Here is a 20,941-nt window from a genome sequence, read left to right on the forward strand (position 1 = left end):
AGCAGGGCTCCGAGGATGGTTCAGCGTGGTCGGGCCGCGACAGCGGCAGCAGGGCTCCGAGGATGGTTCAGCGTGGTCGGGCCACGACAGCATCAGCAGGGCTCCGAGGATGGTTCAGCGTGGTCGGGCCGCGACAGCGTCAGCAGGGCTCCGAGGATGGTTCAGCGTGGTCGGGCCGCGACAGCGTCAGCAGGGCTCCGAGGAAGGTTCCAAGTACAAGAGTTCTTATCAGGATCAGCCGGGACGAGGTCAGCAGGGCTTCGACTCCAAGATACAACTGGCGTCTTAATCCAGGGCTCGCCCAGATGTAGGACCGAAGTCCTTTGATGTCCGGACCCTCGCGCCTGGGGGTCAGAGGGGCCGGGATGAGGGTGTCCAGACACCCAGCAGGGGGGTGGAGCCAGCGCCCAGGGAGGCCGAAGGGCGATCGATACCAGGCGTCCGGGGACGGCTGGAGGGCCATCGAAACTCCCCTCCTCTTAGATCCGTCGAGTGGCCACTCTACCACCTGGGGGGATCTTGGCACCTCGATGTCGGGGCTTCGCTGGGGCCGTGGCCGGGGTCGGGCCGAGGCCACGTGCTCGGGACGTGATGGGCCCAATATGGAGTCGGGCCTGAAATGGTGGTCCGGAGTTGTAGCCGGACCTGCAGAGTTGGGGCGCGTAGGGTTCGCCCGGTTCCAGGGGGGCACCGTGGGTTGCCCGGGTGGCTGCTCTCATCGAGAGTTCGTGGAGGGTAGTGCCAGGGGGCGACAGTGGGTCGATGGAGGGCCGATGTCGTCCCGGGCCCGTCATGCGGGAGGGGTAGGACCACGCCACGAGGCCGGGTCCAACATCTTGATTCCTTGGGTCACATGCCATATCTGACTGGCTCGTATATATAATACTTTTAAGGCACTCAGCAAAGGATGGAGGACCTTTGGCTTTCCAAAGCCTACAAATCTCCCGCCTCGCCAACAAAACCACATAGAAAATAAACTTGGAAGCAACTGAGTTTATCCGCATAATCTCATCTTGATTTACCCCAAAAAATACAAGCCACAGCCTTACCTTGATCTGTTTACCAGTCACCTCGCTAAGAAAATCACACACCGAGGTCCAGTAAGAGGCAATCTTCGGGCACTGCAAATATAAGTGTAGATCATCTGCTGATGAAAGCATACACCTTGGGCAGTTGTAGATATTGCCTGTGATCTTTGATAACTTCGCTGGAGACCAATAGGCCCTATGGGTGGTAAAAAGATGATTACGTTTAAGCGAAGCAGGTTTTACAACTGTTCATAAAAAGGACAAGGAATCAAACCAGATTTGCTTCAATTCACTATCGCCAACCTCATCTTCCCATAGGTTTGAGATGTCATTGTTGATCTTCTCATCCGCCTCCAAGAGGACCCAATACCAATATGAGACTTCCTTTACCCATCAATCACTTCTCATTATCTGGTCAAGCTCCCAATCATCTTCCTCTCTTACCCAGTCCTGTGTTGCCCACCAAGAACGTAGTTGATAATACTTAAGTCTCGTTAGCTGTCCCCTGGTGCAGTTGCTTAACACTTCCCAGCTCAAAAGGCTTGAACCCGTTTTAAGGTCTGCCCAAAAGTATATCCCCCCCCCCATTTTAAAGGCTGACTAAGTTGATCTCTCAGACATTCCAGGGTACCTAGGGATTCCCAAATTGGAGCCCGTGTTGAATAATGTGGGACTCCCAGCCTTTTCTGCAGACACACTCACGTTCTTAAGGCAGACCTCAGAATCTTCAACCTCACTTTTTTGAAAAACGTTGGATCTCCGTACTTAAAGAGGAAGTAATGCTGGCCTTGAGAAACATCAGCCAACATTGCTTCAAAAAACAGACCCATAGATGACCCATCTATCTTATTTGCAAGCATATGAAAATTCTTAAAATGAAAAGCATAACAATACACCAGTAGATCAGGCAAAGCCAAACCTCCTGCCTCTAGCCTCCTCCTCAACTTTTTCCAGCATATCCTCGGACCCTTTGAAGCCCAAATAAAACTCCCAATTTTCATCTCAAGCTTCCCAAAATCCTCTTTCTGAAAAGTTAATGGGATTGAGTTGAAAAGAAAAGTGATTTTGGGGAGGATAATCATTTTTATAAGATTCACCCGACCATAGATGTTTAGAGGTAGGTTAACCCATTTTAGCAGCAGATTAGCTATCTCCTGACTGATTTTCTTCCAGTTTGTTTTAGGAACATCTTCTAGTTTCTGCGTAATCAGTACTCCTAAATAATGCATTTGAGTTTTAACCCCCCTACTCCTCATGCTCTGATTCCACTCCATTATTTCCATTTTTCCGTATTCACCTTATAGCCTGAGATTAGACCAACACTCTCTGCCTTCTCCATGAGATTAGGGATTGCACAATGCAGATTGGTGGTATATACGATCAAGTCATCTGCATAAAGAGGTAATTTAGCCTTAAACCCACCGGACTTAAAGGGTATGAACTTTTTATCTTCCCTGATCAAATTAGCAAAAGGCTCTGTATACAGATTGAAAAGGGGAAAGTGGGCAGCCTTGTCTGGTGCACATTGAGATGGTAAACCAGTCTGACAATTCTTCATTAACCAGGACCTTAGCTCTAGGAATATAGTAAAGATTTTGTACAGCCCTCACAATATTCGGCGGGAAGCCAAATCTACTTAAAGTTTCCGAGAGATATGCCCAATGCACTTGGTCAAAAGCCTCTATAGCGAAGATATGCAACCTAGGCGGGAATGTATAGAGACATGGTTAAAAAAAGACTGACCTCCCACAACTCTCATATGAACAGAAGAAAGTGCTAGTGATCCAGCGGCTTACCAGCAACAGATACTCCAATACCATTCACTCACCTGGGCCCATAAACACACATGCACAATTTGAGTAAACCGCTGGAGTCAAAGTTTATACATTTTTCCATACCTTAAGATTGATTATATTCTTACTTTTAACCAATCTTTCACTGATCAAAAAGTTCTTTCTTCTGGTCAATGGACCATTAGTTGAACTAGTTGATGGTGAAAATTAACTAAATTCTAACCTTTATACTTTAAATTAAATAATCACAAGCTCGGCAAAGTTTTAAATCTTTATCTAAATTATTTGTTTGTGAACCACTTCACAGCACATTCCCCATTCCTCATAGGAGAGGAGGTTCAATTAATGAAATCATCAACACATACTTCAAACTTGCAATGGCTTCTGCTCAGAAAGGAGAGGACAGCGAGAAAAGAACATCTGCAAACTCGCGCAATTGATAGTTACCTAGGATGGTGTGAAGACTAACCCCCTGGCCAAAGGGCTGGTAGGGGTCCCTTGGGATAGTTCAGGAGACTAAGCATAGGCGGATCTAGCGGATCTTGCTTACGCGAATGTGCGAATTTACGGATTCGCAATCCGCCAAAATACGCAAACTCTTGTGGATTTGTGGATTTTTACGGTTTTTGTGTTGGCGAGCGTTCGCGAGGATTTGTGGACCATTTCGCAATTGCGAACTTACTTTTCGGCTCGCAACGGCCGCGACTATGTTGTTTCTACGTCTGGTTTATCATCACAGGTTCACAGCACCCTCTGTTTCACCACTGCCACCCTCTGGTACACCCATGCCACCCTCTGGTACATCCTCACTGCCACCCATTAGGTTTGTTTATCACTGTAGATTATGGGGGTGAAAAAAAGCAAGCACACCTGCCCTGCTTCAACTGCCATGAATTAATTTGGGGTTGATTAATGTGTCAGTGATTTTGAAACTTCCAGTCTGGCTGGCACCTGCTTCCTTCCTTATCTGTAATTTGCTTTCTGCTGCAGTGAAAGCAAGCACACCTGCCCTTCTTCAACTGCCATGAATTAATTTGGGGGTGATTATTGTGTCAGTAATTTTGAAACTTCCAGTCTGGCTGGCACCTGCTTCCTTCCTTATCTGTAATTTGCTTTCTGTTGCAGTGCAATTTTTTTTCACAGGACCTTTATGGTCTACTTGTAGCTATTCTATGAGCCTGCTGTTTGGGTCATAGCAGGGTCATAGAATAGTTGCAAATAGGCAACTGAACTCTGGAGGGGCCCCTCAGGAAGCACTAGAGTGAATGGTTACTAATGTTAAGTTTGAACTTTTGCACCTGGTGATTGCTTTCAGTTTAGCAAAAATCGATTTTCTGCAATTTCGCGCGATTTGCGGGGCGCGAATCCGTGCGAGATCGATTTCGGAAGACGCGAATGCGTGCGAATACACTATTTTTTTTTTTTGCGGCGTGTATGTTCGCGTGATTTTTTGCGTGTTCGCAAGGCGCTTGTAGTGATACGTTTGCGAAGTTACCCTAGCGGTCGTACACGGGCGCGGCCATCTTGTTTGCGTGACGTAATTCCGTTTCCGGCCGCTATGTGTAATCTCGCAAAGTGTGCTGCTCGCTAGTACAATTTCGCGCGTGATCGCGAGGAAAATCTCGCGCGAACTTACCCACGCAGTCATGAATGGGCGCGGCCATCTTGTTTCTCATTCATTGCTATGGTTCTGGGCATGCTTTCTGTATCCTCTCTGAATCTCTGCCATCCTTTGCTTGTTTGAAGTTTATTTGATCTATTTGACTTATTATCTATCCCTCTATTTTTCTAGCTCTCTATTTTTGTGTTTTCTGCTACTTTTTGTTAATTTTAAACTACTTTTTTAAACTCTTTTCTTTTCTTCTTCCCTATTCTATTTCTTCTTTATTATTTAACTTAATTTCTGCCCAGACCATGGTAAAGGGAGCCGGGAAGCACCCTGAGAAGGGGAAGGGTCCCGCACCCCGTGCCCGGCTCCTGTGCGGGCGTTTGAGGGGGGAGCTAGTGATGCCACGGGAGATCTTTAGCGCGGAGGAGGTGGCCGCACTAATCTTCCACGTCCAGCGCCGCCTCCCCAAGACCATCCTGGGAGGCGGCAAGATCGCAACCGGCTATGGCATCCGGGAGCGCCGGAAGCGGTGGGAGAAGGTGTGCCGGGCCATGTTTAAGCTCTCTGGGGTCCGGCGCACCTATAACCAGGCCACCCACCGCTGGACGGATGTCATGGACCGGGAACGGGACTTGCTGGACGCGCTCGGCGTAGAGGTCCCCGGGCTTGGTGAGTAGTAGTAGCTATTTCTAGCTATTTCATCACTACTCTGTTTTATCCGGCTCTGTTATTTGCAAATCTTTGTTCTTTACCAAGAGCAATAATGCTGCCGATTACATTTTAGGTAAATTATATTTCAAAATCTTCTATGCATTTCAGGTGCACTGCTCTCCTTCTCAGTAGCCTTGCTTGCTACTATGCTTATTTGTTTTGTATTTTGTGTTCATTTCATTGGCCTGAGAAATTATGTATGAGTGTAGTGTAAAGAACTGCGTAATGCCAGACACTAAGGGTCATATTTTCAATTACCGGCGCATCCCTGCAAAGTAGCAGGGATGCGGCAGTAATTGTGCGCCATGCCACCACCACCACCCATGGGCCCAAAACGTCACAGAAGCCTTACGCATCTGTGCCATAAAGGCGGCGCATTGTTGGAGTTGCGTGCCAACGATGGCGCAGCTGCAGCAATGCTCTGGGGTGCCCTATCTCCCCAATGCTGCATCAAGCCGTACGTCGGCTTCAAGCAGGCGCAGGGTTTCAATCACGCATCATTGTCCTAAAAGTGACTGATTGACATCTTGTAGATTTCCCTCAGCCACTTTTAGGATTCGTTCCTGCGCAGGAGGCCCTCCCTTGCGCCGGAACGCCCCCTGATGGCGCAGGGCTTTACAACGTGATGCATCTCCCATATGTGTAATTTTTTTTTTATATACGCCGCACCATGGCGCCTCTTTTGTTCTGCCGCTGCGTCACAAAAGTCACGCAACAATGGAGGAAAATGAGCCGCAAGGGACTTTTAAATCAGCCCCAACAGACTGAAGTCCAGTACTTCCTTTAGACACATGGCTATAAGAAGAAATAGTGGTGGTGGTCGGTGGATTGATAGTTTGAGTATTCACTGATCTGCAAGCACGATGGACTTTGTCTGTCACTTCGCGTGCTGCGGACTGCTGCCTGCCAGGGCTAGGCAAACCTTTTTAGTAGTCTGTTTAGTGAGTTACATAGGAACTTTCAAAGTCAACGGTCCGCAAATCAGGCAATACGAATAACGTAGTATACCACATGAGATTGGTCAATATATCCCGTGGAATAGTTGTCTATCTATTTGCTATTTCTCCAAAATATTTTGTTATTGTTCTTTTGAAATGTTTGATTTGGTTGACAAATCTCATCCATGTTTTCTGGTCTTTCTTTCTTTCATGTTGTACATCAGCTCCCCCCAAGGGCAAGAGGACACAGGAGGAGGAGGGTGCTGTTCAGGAGGATGCAGGCCAGGATCGGGCAGGCGAGGGCTCCTTTGCTGGCCCCAGTAAGTTTTAATTTTAATATAGAGTACCTTTTTTTTCCTAGCGTTCCTCATTCGATTTTTTCTAAATCGTCTTTGATCTTCTTGTAGACTGGATCTAAATTCTTATCCTGCCTCGACTATGACTCCCTGTGGTATTACTAGATTATTCTTATTAGTCTGTCTGTGTAGCTAACTAAGATTGCACATTTGGCAATTCCATTGGACTCCCATTCTAGTCAGCAATAGCTCTATGCACTGAGTGCAGTCCTCTGGGATTGTCCATAATGTCTTTTCAAGTCTTCTAAATGTTTATGCTTTGACAATTGCCAAAAATAAAAAGGTGAATGACCACCAAGAAAGAATAAGAAACTACTTTACTTTTGGTTTGGATAGTAGGACAATCCATTCTACTACTGTTGCAGGGACAAATCTGCACAAACAGAACTATGGACACTAAATAATGCATTGCTTAGCTTATCAATTATAATAGGTGCTGTTAGACTTTCCACATACCTCAGTGATAACAGACTTTGTAGTTGAATCCCCAATCTCCTTACTGACTAGATAGTGTGGCAGAGTCATTTAGCTCCCAAAGTCACCGATGATTTATCCCCAATGATGATTAGATTATCCAACGCAGGACAAGAGTACGGAGTCAGAGTCAAGAAGTGTCAGAGGCACGGACTCATGCTTGCAAAAATTCCAAAACCTTTAGCTCATCCACTCTAGTCTGGAGGACCAAAAACCACAGAGTCTATTTAAGTTTAAAAGCTTTATTAAAAGTAAACACATTTATTAAAATCAACTTTGTCATAAAACTAAACGTTTAACTGAAAATGGAAAAGTGCTTAGTGCTGATGCTGACGATTAATTGGACACATTTCTTGTGGTCGAGCCGAGCTCTCACCTGGTTTGAACTTGATCCTGCTCGTGTTCTTAGAAGTCAAGCTTCTGTCTGTTAGGAGAAAAAGTGGTGCGTGTTAAAAATAAAAAGCAAGCATTCATCAGTTGTGCCAAAAAGTGCTGCAAGACAACAGCCTTCCCTGGAAAAAGGGACATTTTTACTTTAGAGTATACAGTTACAAATTATTACATTGTATTTCGTTTTTTTAACATTTCTTTATTCCTCCTAGACCAAATATTATATAGTAGTGAGTGGTGTATTTCTAACATTCTTAAATGTACTTTGTAGGTGTAACATCTGGTGGCGGGGCCAGCGCGGAGGTGGTGGTGTTGGACGAGGACTCTGGGGAGGATGCGGTGCAAGTGCCTGACGTTCCTGTGAGGGTTCACACGGTGGTGGCGGGAAGAGGTAAGCTATATATTCCTTACTTATTGAGATTGAAGACTGCATAGTGTGCTTTCTGCACGGGTGTATTATAAATCAACCAGGTAGTATCCTCCTCTAAATGTACTTCGACTTAGCTGTGAAGTTTTTGGTGAGAAGAATCCCAATAAGATCTTAGATGAACTTGATGGATGGGATGATCGAAAAGCGAAAGAAGGGTGTAAATAAGTGTGGAAGGACGAGAAATTTTTATGATGGCTGGCAAAGAAGAATGATATGTGTTTGCTTGGTCCCCGAGGTGGCTGGGAAGGAAAGAATATGGTATGGTGCATGGCTGGGTCAATGATGAAGCAAGGATGGGTGGAAGGAGAACAGCCTGGGTGGGTGAAACAGAAACTGTATGTGTGCATATACTTTGAATGGATGGATGCCTGGAGCATGGTATTATCTGACTCTTAGATAGCATATGTGTATCTAGAGATAGTAGATGGTCACTGGATGAACTAAGTGTTACCTTGAAGAGCATGTAACACCGCACCCGCACGTCCGTTCCAGTGTAGGGAAGGCAAGGAAAAGAAGTTGTAAATTTGTCCAATGCTACCATGAATAGTAGCAGTAGTTTGTATTGCAACTGCAAGCACTGCATATATCCGGTTATTACGGTGGACACTCTGTACCTCTCTTAATAACTTTAGTTTAGTAGTAGTACGTCATTCATGTGTGGGTGTATCACTGTTCACTCAATAATAAGCAAAGCACCTAAAGTCATCCCATATGTCATCAAATACATCCCATGTGAAGTGATAGATAATCAAATTATTTAGCTTCTTCATTTTCCTTTACTAGTACTTATTTGCACTGTAGGGTGAAAGGTAAATTAATTAAGCAGTAGCCCTTGTAACAGAGTATTCTCAGTGCCACCCGTAATAGAAAAGTAATAGCTTCACCACCTGCATGTACTGGACCGGTACAGTAACGCAAGTCTGTCTCACTCATCATGGTGTGCGTCTGTTTTTCTCGGGTGCAAGTTCACTGCGCTGGCATTCTGCCGGCTTGCATAAGATAACGTACCAATTTTCCTAAACAAGAGAGAAGAAGAAGAATAAGACTGGTGTACTGTCATAGTCGACTGTAATGGAAGTCCATAGTGGTCGTAGAATTTGTTCATTAAACTCCCACTAATGTTAGAGCAAGGATGCAGAAGTGGGAGGTTAGATAGATACTGTCCTCAATAGTTATGTACTGTGCTTTCAATTTGCTACTTGTACTGTGACACAACTTTCGGCTCAATCACTTTGTGTTATTAATGTTAAGGAGCATTGGTTACAGACTATGTCTTTCTTTCTTCATATAGTTGCTCCTTCCAAATCGACATCACGGAGGGAGCAGGCTCGAATGGCCCGGCAACGGAGGCTGGATGCCACTGTCGCCGAATATCGGCGGCTGGTGGCCCTGGAGGAGGAGGACACGCAGTCAACCGGTGGAACCACAACATCCTCCACTGGGACAGCTGCATCCTCCTCCGTGCCCCCACGGGCTGCCAGACAGCGCAGTGCTCCAGCGGTACGGAGCCGGGCTACCAAAGCCAACCGCCACCGCCAAGCAGCAAAGACATCAGCTGCCCCCCACAGGAGTTGCAAGGCACGCCAGCGCCGCTTATCCCTAAGAATGTCCTACCTGGAGCAGGAGGTCCTTAGCTACAAGAACTTGGTGGAGGGCCTCCGCTTCGACCATGCCACCCTCCGCAAGGAGTATGATGCCCTGGCCGCTAAATTCAACAGCACCCTCCAGTAGTGTAGTGTCCCTTGCCCTTTTTTTTAGAGACTTTGGGGGGGTGGGATTTGGGAGTTGGGTTCTTTTTGGGACTTTTGAAAGACAATCGTTGGGGTTAGGGAGGGTCTTGAGGGAGATTATTTTGTTAGGGCTACATAAATATAATTTTTTAAACTTTATCTGACCATACCTGTTTTTTACTGCTTTTGAGTCTGGTGGGTGGGGGACGGGGGTTTAACAGTAAGTTTGTTTTCCTGAAGAGTCCTAGGACTTTAGTAGTACTACCGTCAATCTCTCGTCTAGTCCTAATAGTCCATTATACTACCTCCCACCAAACGCTTATCTTACCTGTAATTTGTGTTGTAAAGTAGGGCTAGGCCCAAGGCTGGCTCCACGGGAAATGGGGATTAAGGTTGGCAATCCTGGGCGGATGAAATGTCCTCATTGCGGTGGTACTAGTGGTATGACACAGTGGCAGTTGCATGCCTATGGAAAAAAAGAAAACGAAACCTGGTTTGTCCTTACTGTAGCATTACAACGGTTACGGTACGATAGAGAATATAGCAGGTGACAGTACACTAGAACAGTGCCACAATGTAGCCTAACAAATGGTAAAGTATTGCAAGTATAACTAGTACTTGCGTTGAATTTATTTGACATTGGCTCCTACTACTACAAGAAATAGTACTGAAGCTGAGTAAGTCTAGAATATATCCTCTGATTCCTTCACCAGCCTGTTGCTATGACCTTATCCTCCCCAGCAAGTGTGTGGAATTATTGATGTCATTTAGTCACACATCAAGCAAAACCACACAGCCCGGGGGAAGAGGGTTAGGGTTTGGAAAATGGATGGGAATGGGGGTTTCTTTTTGGGTAGGTTTTGTTGAGAGAAGAAAAAAAAAGCACAGCATGGTCAAACAATAATTGAAGATAAAGAAATCTGGGATCAATTTAGAAGCAGAGAGAGATCCAAGAAATGCAGTCACACTCATAGAAGAAAACAATGGATACTGTATCTGTATGTTGTTGGAGTTGTCCTGTTGAATTTGGTAAGTAAGTTGCATGCAGCAAACAATTCCTCTTATTAGCGGCACTCCTCCATTCAAGCTGACGCTTCGTCCATCAATGTTGGTGACCACTGACAGAAGACACCCTGTCCACTGCCTGCCTGGCGGATGTTGAATTGCGGCTCGTTAATGTGAAGCCTGACTCCATCTTTTTTCCCCATTGCACAGACTGAAACCCGGCCTGTAATTATTGAACGGAAAACAGGAAGTGCTATTACAATACCACTGATAAATAAATATAAGGTATGTACGCTGTGTGGTGCAAAAAGTCACACTTTGATTTTCCTAATAGACAGTACAATATTTTTGAAATTGCGTACTCTGTCTGAGTCACCTTTTGAAGGATAAATAAGTATGGCCAAATTAATTTAGCGGATCTTTCCCCTCAAGCTCGGTGTACTGTGAACTGTGTTTTAGAACAAAATTAGACCTTCCCAGCAGTGCTCCCACTCAGACCCTTACTAAAGGCAGTCGGAAAAATGTAGAAGACCCCCAATCAGATCTCAAAAAACGAGGCCTAGCAGAAAAATGGTGACAAAACGTACTTTGAAAGTAAAAGTAGGCCCAAATACCCCCTTACCCACCGTGGATTGTATTCAAAGCACTTGCAAGCAAGCAAAAGTATCCATAGCCAGCATCGCTCCAAGAGTGCTCTAAGACCCCAGAACTCAGTTGCAAAAATCTAGAACACACCGAAACACATGCAATCCTGCTGCTAGGGCTAACCCTAACGAACCCTAAGTTACAAAAAGTGCCAAAAGGCTTTTCCTTATGGATTTTGTCCAAACCACTTCTATCCGGTATTAGACCTTCACAGGAATGCCCCAAGAGACCCGCCAACCCACCCGCAAAAAAGCACGCGGCAACACCCCCAAAAAGCCAAAAAGCAAAATCTCATACTTACAATATCTCTCGGCCTTCGGTCCAAACGCGCTGTGCAGCTAGGTCATCATCATAACTCCTGGTTTCCACCACGGATTTCCTGAAAAGCAAATGCAATCAAGATTAGACTGTCGCAGCAGTGCTCCGACAGAGACACCAAAACTCACCCACAAACACCAGGAAGCCCCCCAAACAGGCCCCCGGAAACGCTACATTGAGCAAGAAGAAATAGCAAAAAAAAATTCTGCATGGATTTTGTCCAAACCACTTCTATCCGGTATTAGACCTTCACATGAATGCCCCAAGAGACCCGCCAACCCACCCGCAAAAAAGCACGCGACAACACCCCCAAACAGCCAAAAAGCAAAATCTCATACTTACAATATCTCTCGGCCTTCGGTCCAAACGCGCTGTGCAGGTAGGTCATCATCATAACTCCTGTTTTCCACCACGGATTTCCTGAAAAGCAAATGCAATCAAGATTAGACTGTCGCAGCAGTGCTCCGACAGAGACACCAAAACCCACCCACAAACACCAGGAAGCCCCCCAAACAGGCCCCCGAAAACGCTACATTGAGCAAGATGTCAGAAGAAATAGCAAAAAAAAATTCTGCATGGATTTTGTCCAAACCACTTCTATCCGGTATTAGACCTTCACAGGAATGCCCCAAGAGACCCGCCAACCCACCCGCAAAAAAGCACGCGACAACACCCCCAAAAAGCCAAAAAGCAAAATCTCATACTTACAATATCTCTCGGCCTTCGGTCCAAACGCGCTGTGCAGCTAGGTCATCATCATAACTCCTGTTTTCCACCACGGATTTCCTGAAAAGCAAATGCAATCAAGATTAGACTGTCGCAGCAGTGCTCCCAGACCCCAAAACTCACCCACAAATACCCGGAACCCCGCCAAAGAGCACCTCAAAGGCAAGCAAGTCAGCAAAAACGGCAAGAAATTTTCGCCTCATATTTGGTCCAAAACACTTTTATCCGTTATTAGAGCTTCACAGCAATGGGCCCAGAGCCGTCAACTCACCCGCAAAGAAGTAGAACACCTCCACAAGTGCTGAGTCTTTCTTCATTGGGCGTAATCCAGCCCTCTGCTTTGAGGGAAATAGGAGTCTGGAGGAGGAGGATAGAGGAGCATGTTCTTCTGAACTTGTGAACCTGAGGAATGTAGACTGCGGCACCTTCAAATCAATAAGCAAACAAGTGAAGACAGTTCTGCTGATGGGCTTGTTTTTGTGATTAGGTGATTAAAGTTTGAATTAAATTAACTGTGCAAAACAAAGAAAGACAGACACACAGGAATAAAAGTGAATAAGGAGGAAAAAGAAAGTTATTGATTCATTGTCTCATTTTCAGGGCTCGGTGTCCGGGAATAAGAATAAGAGTTCGTCATCATACTCTGCGAATTCAGGCAGGATGAGGTCAGCGTCACCGAACAGAGAACAAATTCCCTCATCTACGTTGCTGTCCTCCTCGTCTTCATGCTGCGTGCTTTCTCGTACTTTGTAATCTGGTGGTATGAGGTGCTGATTCATCTTGATCATTGTTAGCCTCTCCACATTTTTGGGCAGAGGCGGCTCCGTTTGGGAGTTACAATGCCACCAGCAGCACTGAAAACACGTTCACAAGACACACTTGCGAGTGGGCAAGACAAGTAGTTTATAGCCAGGTTGGAGAGCTGTGGCCACAATTGTTTTTTCCCATGCCAATACTGCAATGGCTCATCATTAAGAAAGACCTCTGTTGAGTCATTCAGATAGTCCTGCACCATCGACTCAAGGTCCTCAACGGTTCCTCCACTTTGGTTACTTTTTGCTGTGCTTGTGACCTCTTTTCGAGAACCATACCCAAGCAAAGTTAGCCAATCCTCTTCAGCAGCCAATGTTAATCTTGTGAGTGGTGCAGATGATCCGGTTGCCGGTGTCTTTAACGGCTGAGAGGTCACTTGTGCCAGAGCCACAGGTGCAGAAGTGGATTCTTTTGACTGGGGATGGCCTGCTGATGCTGATGCTGATGTACTGCCTTCTCCTTCAAGATCCTGCTGTTCTTTTTCAAACCTCTTGGCTGACCAGGCTAGCCAACGTTTGTACTTTTTAACATCTTCATCAGCAAAAGGAAAGAATGCTTGGCCTGCCAGCGCCTTTTTGTAGCGTGGATCCAGAATAGTAGCACAAATGTAATGCTGTTCTGAGTTGATCATTTTAAGACGTTCATCACCACGTAGGCGCTCTAATAATTTCTCCGACAAAACAAAAGGGTCTTTGTTTTTTTCATCTTTTTCTAACTCAGAAGACACCGCCTTCAGTTGGTGCTCCAGCATGCACAACAATGGGATAGCTTTTCCCAAATTACAGTCCTCCTTGCTGACTGCACGCGTGAAGACCTCAAAAGGATGAAGCATGTCTGTCAGGCTTTTAACTATGTCCCATTGCGCCGCACCCATCCTCAGGTCCTTCTGAGCTGTACCCTGTTTTAAGAAATAGTGATCGAGTACCGTATACTGCTCATACAGACGCTCAAGCATGTAGAAGGTTGAGTTCCAACGTGTTGCCACCTCCTGGATGAGTGTTTTCACTGGCATTCGACGTTCATGTAGCAGGCTCCTCAGATGCTTCCGGGCCTTAAAAGAATGGCTGAAATGGTTGCACATTTTTCGGCAGGTGGCCATTACCTCGCACGCTGGACTGTCTTTATCACTCAAGAATTTTTGAACTACCAGGTTGATACAGTGCGCCAAACACGGCACTCTGAAATAGTCACCCAGCGACATGGCCTTAACTACATTGGCGCCATTATCTGTGGAAACATAACCAATCTTGCGTTTTTTTGGGGACAGCCAGTGAAAGACCTTTTTGTTAAACTCGTCCAAAATGTTTCGTGCTGTGTGACTTTTCTCCAAGCCAAACATGGCTAGTGTTGCATGTTTCCGAGCAGCTTTAAAAACTTGGTCCGGGTCAACACCTGCGTTTAGCTTTGCTTTAACCCCTGAAAAAGAGACCCAGTGTGCAGTGATGCACATGTAATCAGCGCCTGCGCCACTAGTCCACATGTCTGTTGTCAGATGTATAGTGTGAACAGCACTCTTCTGCAAAGCTGCCCCAATCACCTCCAGCACATCTTCATGTAGTGCTGGAACCGCAACTCTGGCAAAATAGAACCGGCTAGGAACCTTCCATTTAGGGCAGAGCGCTGCCACTAATTCTAGAAAACCTACCGCTTCTACAAAAGAAAAAGGGAGAAGGTCCACGGCTAGCATTTTAGCCAGCTTAGTGTTATACAGACGCGTCAGTGGGTGGTTGCGTTCATATGGCGCGTCTGAACAAACATGGTTCTAATGTTGCCCTGGACCAAGCATTTACGGGATGATAATGACTTCGTTGACCCAATTATGCTCGCTGGTGAACTTTTTCGCGTTGGTGTCTCACTCGCTCCAACACTCTTAGTGTGCCTCACATGGGGTGTGCTGCTGACAGGGGTACTGGGTGTAAGTGAAGTGTTTGACACGTCTTCTTCCTCCTCGTCATCATCCGATGAAACATCAACGTTTTCTTGACTTCCAATTCGGGCTTCCTTGATCGCCTTAAGGTGCGCAAACCATTGGACAGTGTGCTGTCTCCTAAGATGACCTCTCTGGCCTCCGGTACCATAGTTGGTACCTAACTTACCACGACTAACTGCAAGCTTACAAAGGGTACAAATGGCGAACTTTTCCCTTTTTGGGCAAACAGTAAAGAAGTCCCAAACTGGGGACTTGAAGTGTCTGTGGGGCCTGGAGGAGGCGGCGATACTGGTGGTGGTGGTCATGCTGCTAATGCCAGATGAAGTGGAGGATCTGGATTGCCCAACTTTTGTACGTTGTGCACTTTCACCGCCACTAATTAAGGTCGAGGTGGATGGAGGTCCCTTCTTGTGAGAGAGAAATATGGAAGCGGTACGAGTTGGTGTACTACTTAACTCCAATGATTGTGGTTTTTCCACTGCCTCCTCGTCGACAACATCATCATCATCACGCTCAGCAGCTTTTCGGGCTAGGGTCAAAATGTCTGTTTGCTGCATGCCCGCTGGGGCTGCAGTGACCTTTATGATGACTGGGTTGTCGTTGTCAGAGTCTTCATCAGCAGCAGTATCCGCCACTTCTTGTTGAGCCTCATCATCACACTCCATAACTCTGAGACTTTGGACAAGCTTCCTTTTACGCTTAACTACCTTTGTCAGATCATCGTGTGCCTCACTCTCAGACGGCAGTGGTGCTGGCTCCCAATTTTGATCCGTATCATCAGAAGGAGGTGTGCTTGAAGAAGATGTAGACACCACCCTTGATCTCTTCCTTGCTAGGGGTGTGGAAGACAATGAATGATCATCAGGAGGAGTGTCTTCCTCAAATGATACCTCGCCTTGATTGTCGATTTCCTGATGTGCCCCTACTTCGGGAGGAACAACTATTGTGGGCACTTGTGACCCTCTCCATGCACCTCTGCTTACGCATCTCCTTGCGCTGCCTCTCCTTCCACATGTACTTGGGCTTGTACTTGCACATGTGGTTTTTGTTGCGGCTGTGGTTGTTCAACACTCATCAGATGAGTTACAACAACCTGTGTTGATTGAGGGACATTGCTGCTACTTTCTTGCGATGAGCCAACATCACTGGTCGATGGTGATTGAACAACTAGACTAAGTGCCTCTGCAGCAGTCAAGGGTTCGGACTTAAGTTGGCGTGGTGGTGGTGGTGGCACTGAGCCCAATGTAGCGGGGGTGCTGCTCCCAGCTTGGTCCCCAGCAGATCCCGCTGCTGCTGCAGGCGTACTTTTTTTTTTCCTCCCAAAAAAAGGGGCGGCCGGCACACCAGTCTCCTTGGTAACTTGCTTCTTCTGCTCCTTACTGGCAACTTTCTTGCTAGAGGAGCTACGGGAACTTTTTTTGGGGCCATCTTCTTCAGAGCAGGTCAGAACAGCAGGCAGCAGTTGCACGAGTTGCAGAGTTGTCTGTGTCCAGACGTGACGTCGCGTGACGTTATGCTGCACACACACACCGCTGCAGGACTTCTTCCTGGCACTGGTGGTTCTCTTGAGTCTTGTGCACCTAAAAGCAATGGAAGACAGAGGAACATCAGTTCAGTTGTACACCCCAAAAAATGGAAAAACACAGAAAAATCAGCACAATCCCATGTCATCCATGATGTTTACATTCAAGACACCACACAGAAAGACTAGGCCCATGCAACACTCACTACCCCTGGGCATAATGGATGAAAAGTAGGCAAAATAAGTGCAGGCCTCAGACACTGCCTCTCTTCAAAATGGCCCCTTGCACCCCAAGCACATGTTGCCTGTACCAGCCAGCACTCAAGATGGCCACCACCCACATGGCCAGTCCACATCAACAGTACACCCCAGAAAAACACCCACAAATCACCACAATCCAATGCCATCCAGGATGTTTACATTAAAGAGAGTGAGACCCCACAGGCACACTCAGTCCATGCATCACTACCCCTTGGCAAAAGGCCACACCAGCAGCCCCAAAAAACGACAAAACCCACAAAAAACAGCACAATCCCAGCCCATCCATGGCCTCAATGGTGTTTAAATTCAAGAAGACACCCCACAGAAAGACTAGGCCCATGCAACACTCACCACCCCTGGGCAAAGGGCCCCACCAGCAGCCCCAAAAAACGACGACAAAAACCACAAAATTCAGCACAATCCCAGCCCATCCATGGCCTCAATGGTGTTTAAATTCAAGAAGACATCCCACAGAAAGACTGGGCCCATGCAACACTCACTACCCCTGGGGATAATGGATGAAAAGTAGGCAAAATAAGTGCAGGCCTCAGACACTGCCTCTATTCAAAATGGCCCCTTGCACCCCAAGCACATGTTGCCTGTACCAGCCAGCACTCAAGATGGCCACCACCACCACCCACATGGCCAGTCCACATCAACAGTACACCCCAAAAGAACAGAAAAACACCCAAAAATCACCACAATCCAATGCCATCCAGGATGTTTACATTGAAGAGAGTGAGACCACACCACAGGCACACTCAGTCCATGCATCACTACCCCTTGGCAAAAGGCCACACCAGCAGCCCCCAAAAAATGACAAAAAAACACAAAAAACAGCACAATCCCAGCCCATCCATGGCCTCAATGGTGTTTAAATTCAAGAAGACACCCCACAGAAAGACTAGGCCCATGCAACACTTACTACCCCTGGGGATAATGGATGAAAAGTAGGCAAAATAAGTGCAGGCCTCAGACACTGCTTCTCTTCAAAATGGCCCCTTGCACCCCAAGCACATGTTGCCTGTACCAGCCAGCACTCAAGATGGCCACCACCACCACCCACATGGCCAGTCCACATCAACAGTACACCCCAAAAAAACAGAAAAACACCCAAAAATCACCACAATCCAATGCCATCCAGGATGTTTACATTAAAGAGAGTGAGACCCCACAGGCACACTCAGTCCATGCATCACTACCCCTTGGCAAAAGGCCACACCAGCAGCCCCAAAAAAACGACAAAAAACACAAAAAACAGCACAATCCCAGCCCATCCATGGCCTCAATGGTGTTTAAATTCAAGAAGACACCCCACAGAAAGACTAGGCCCATGCAACACTCACCACCCCTGGGCAAAGGGCCCCACCAGCAGCCCCAAAAAACGACAAAAACCACAAAATTCAGCACAATCCCAGCCCATCCATGGCCTCAATGGTGTTTAAATTCAAGAAAACACCCCACCGAAAGACTAGGCCCATGCAACACTCACTACCCCTGGGGATAATGGATGAAAAGTAGGCAAAATAAGTGCTGGCCTCAGACACTGCCTCTCTTCAAAATGGCCCCTTGCACCCCAAGCACATGTTGCCTGTACCAGCCAGCACTCAAGATGGCCACCACCACCACCCACATGGCCAGTCCACATCAACAGTACACCCCAAAAAAACAGAAAAACACCCAAATATCACCACAATCCAATGCCATCCAGTATGTTTACATTAAAGAGAGTGAGACCACACCACAGGCACACTCAGTCCATGCACCACTACCCCTGGGCAAAAGGCCACACCAGCAGCCCCAAAAAAACAACAAAAAACACAAAAATCAGCACAATCCCAGCCCATCCATGGCCTCAATGGTGTTTAAATTCAAGAAGACACTCCACAGAAAGACTAGGCCCATGCAACACTCCCCACCCCTGGGCAAAGGGCCCCACCAGCAGCCCCAAAAAACGGCAAAAACAACAAAAATCAGCACAATCCCAGCCCATCCATGGCCTTAATGGTGTTTAAATTCAACAAAACAGTTGTATCATGCACCCATAACCAACCCTGGTCCTACTGGATACTGTGGCTACCCACAATATATTTTATTTAATGTTCTGAAAAAGTTCCAAAATTGTAGTTGCAGCAACTGTAATGCCCCAAACAAACTTACAAACTGATCCAAAGAAAGTCAAAAAGGCCTCAAATCCAAATATCCAGCAGCACCCACAAAAAGTAATCCTTCCAGGTCAAGGTCCAAATGGAAGTGACCAGCACATGAAGAAAGCACTGGGAGGAGCCTGCTAGACAGGAACAGGAAGTTGGAGACTGTGGGGCACTTCCTCCCCCCCCCCCAAAATGGACTCCTTGCAAAAAAAAAGGCCATGCAAATGTCAACCTGAGGAGTGATTCTGATAAAAATCATCATTTTCTGAAGGTTTATCCTGTTTGCTGGTGAATTTCTTGTGCAGAATTGCAAAATCTCTATTTCGCGAGTGCGAGATTGTTCCTGTCCGCCGCAACTACGTGTTCGCAATTGCGAACTCTCGCGAGGCGTGCTGTGCAAGGTGGCAAGCCGCGATTACGTATTCGCGGGCGCCAAACTCCCGCGGGATCCCGCAGCAAGATCCAAAATGGCACAGCACTCGCAAAATATGATCGAAAAAAACAACTCGGCAAACGCTAAATGACGGAAAGTGAATGCCGTGCACCACGCCGCGCGCCGCAATATTGTATCACCAAGCAAAAAATCCGCCGCGAGCGAATTCACGGATTTTCGACAAATTCGTGAGAGTTCGCGGATTGCGAATTTGCCGAAAATCCGAAAAATCCGCGATCGGAGCGGATTTTACGCCCATGCTTACAGGAGACCAAGACTTCAGGACAGGATAGATGACCTCTCTAGCACCGACGGTCACGCCGCACCCCTCTCTGACACTCATCCTCCTCGAGATTCTTCCGCAATCTTCTTTCTAATCCTAATAATTTTGGATATTAAGCTCTGCATCCAGTTCTTCATCAGCATCACTCGCTACTCCGGCAGCATCCTGAGCTCTGCAGCATTCAGCATCAATGTCTCGCTAACTAACTAAAAACTACCTCAATTATACCTTTTCGTTCATCATGTACCACCCATTAATGTTTCAAAATCGTAAAATACAAACTCTGATTGGTCAGGCAAGGGGGAAAGATCATCACACCATGCTTACATATCACACTTTTCAGTTAGCCCTTTGTTAATAAATTCATCCCCTTAATTTTTATTCGTACTTTATTTTCCCACCCGCATTCGCATTACATCCGATACAAATGTTTAACTTTAATATGTGGTCTTATTCATTCAGTTCTTGTATTGCTGGTTTCTCAAGCTTCAGGCAGGCTGTGGCCTTGCACTCTTCTAGAACCACACGTCATCCTTCCGGGCTGACTTCCACTTGCCATGCGCAAAACTCATGTGACACAGCTCACTCCAGACATACCCAAGAGGCCCAAATGCGCACTAATAAGAAAGTCCGAAAGACAGATGTTACTTTCAAGAATAAATAGTTTCATTGTATGCCACCTATTTCTACTCTAATCCCCTTTACTTATTAATACTTTCCTCGCAGTGGCATTAGTAAATTAACTCAATTTAGTTTCATGCAAGCAGATGCAAAGCACGTAAGTTTGTGAGACTCCATATTAGTACCTTCTGCTCATGCGCAAGATTTTCCCTCCAAGCAATAGCTCGTCATACTGCGTAGATGCCGTTTACGCAAGCGCATTAAAGATTTCCCTTTGCAGCCATTTTAGAAAGCCACTCGTGTTATTCATTTTAGGAAACACATATGCAAGCTTCTCTAACCCTCGTTTTTTTTTTGTTTTGCATATTAGTTTTACACAAAACATAATTAGTAACATGTTAAGGAGTTAAATGAGAGGATTGCTTCCGAGCAAGTCTTTTTTACTAGGAGTCCTTGCTCCATCAATCCCCTCTCTGATGGCATTTTGAGCCATCACAAATTACCCATCCAATCAGATGCCAACTTTAGCATATCTCCGTTTCTGTTTCTCCTTTTTCGTTCTTAATCCCATCTTTCAACTTTGTATGCAGTTTCGCTTCATTTCCTTTAGCTGATTCTCTTCATACTTCCTTTTCTTTCCTTTTTCATTCACTTCATATCTTCCCTTTCCTTTGTTTCTGCAACATTTACACCATATCATTATTGTTAAAACTATTATTGCTATACTAACTAACCTAAGAATTATTTGACCTAAAATACTTTTCCCTAAATC

Source organism: Lissotriton helveticus, chromosome 11, assembly GCF_964261635.1.
Source record: "Lissotriton helveticus chromosome 11, aLisHel1.1, whole genome shotgun sequence".
Taxonomy (NCBI): Eukaryota; Metazoa; Chordata; class Amphibia; order Caudata; family Salamandridae; genus Lissotriton; species Lissotriton helveticus.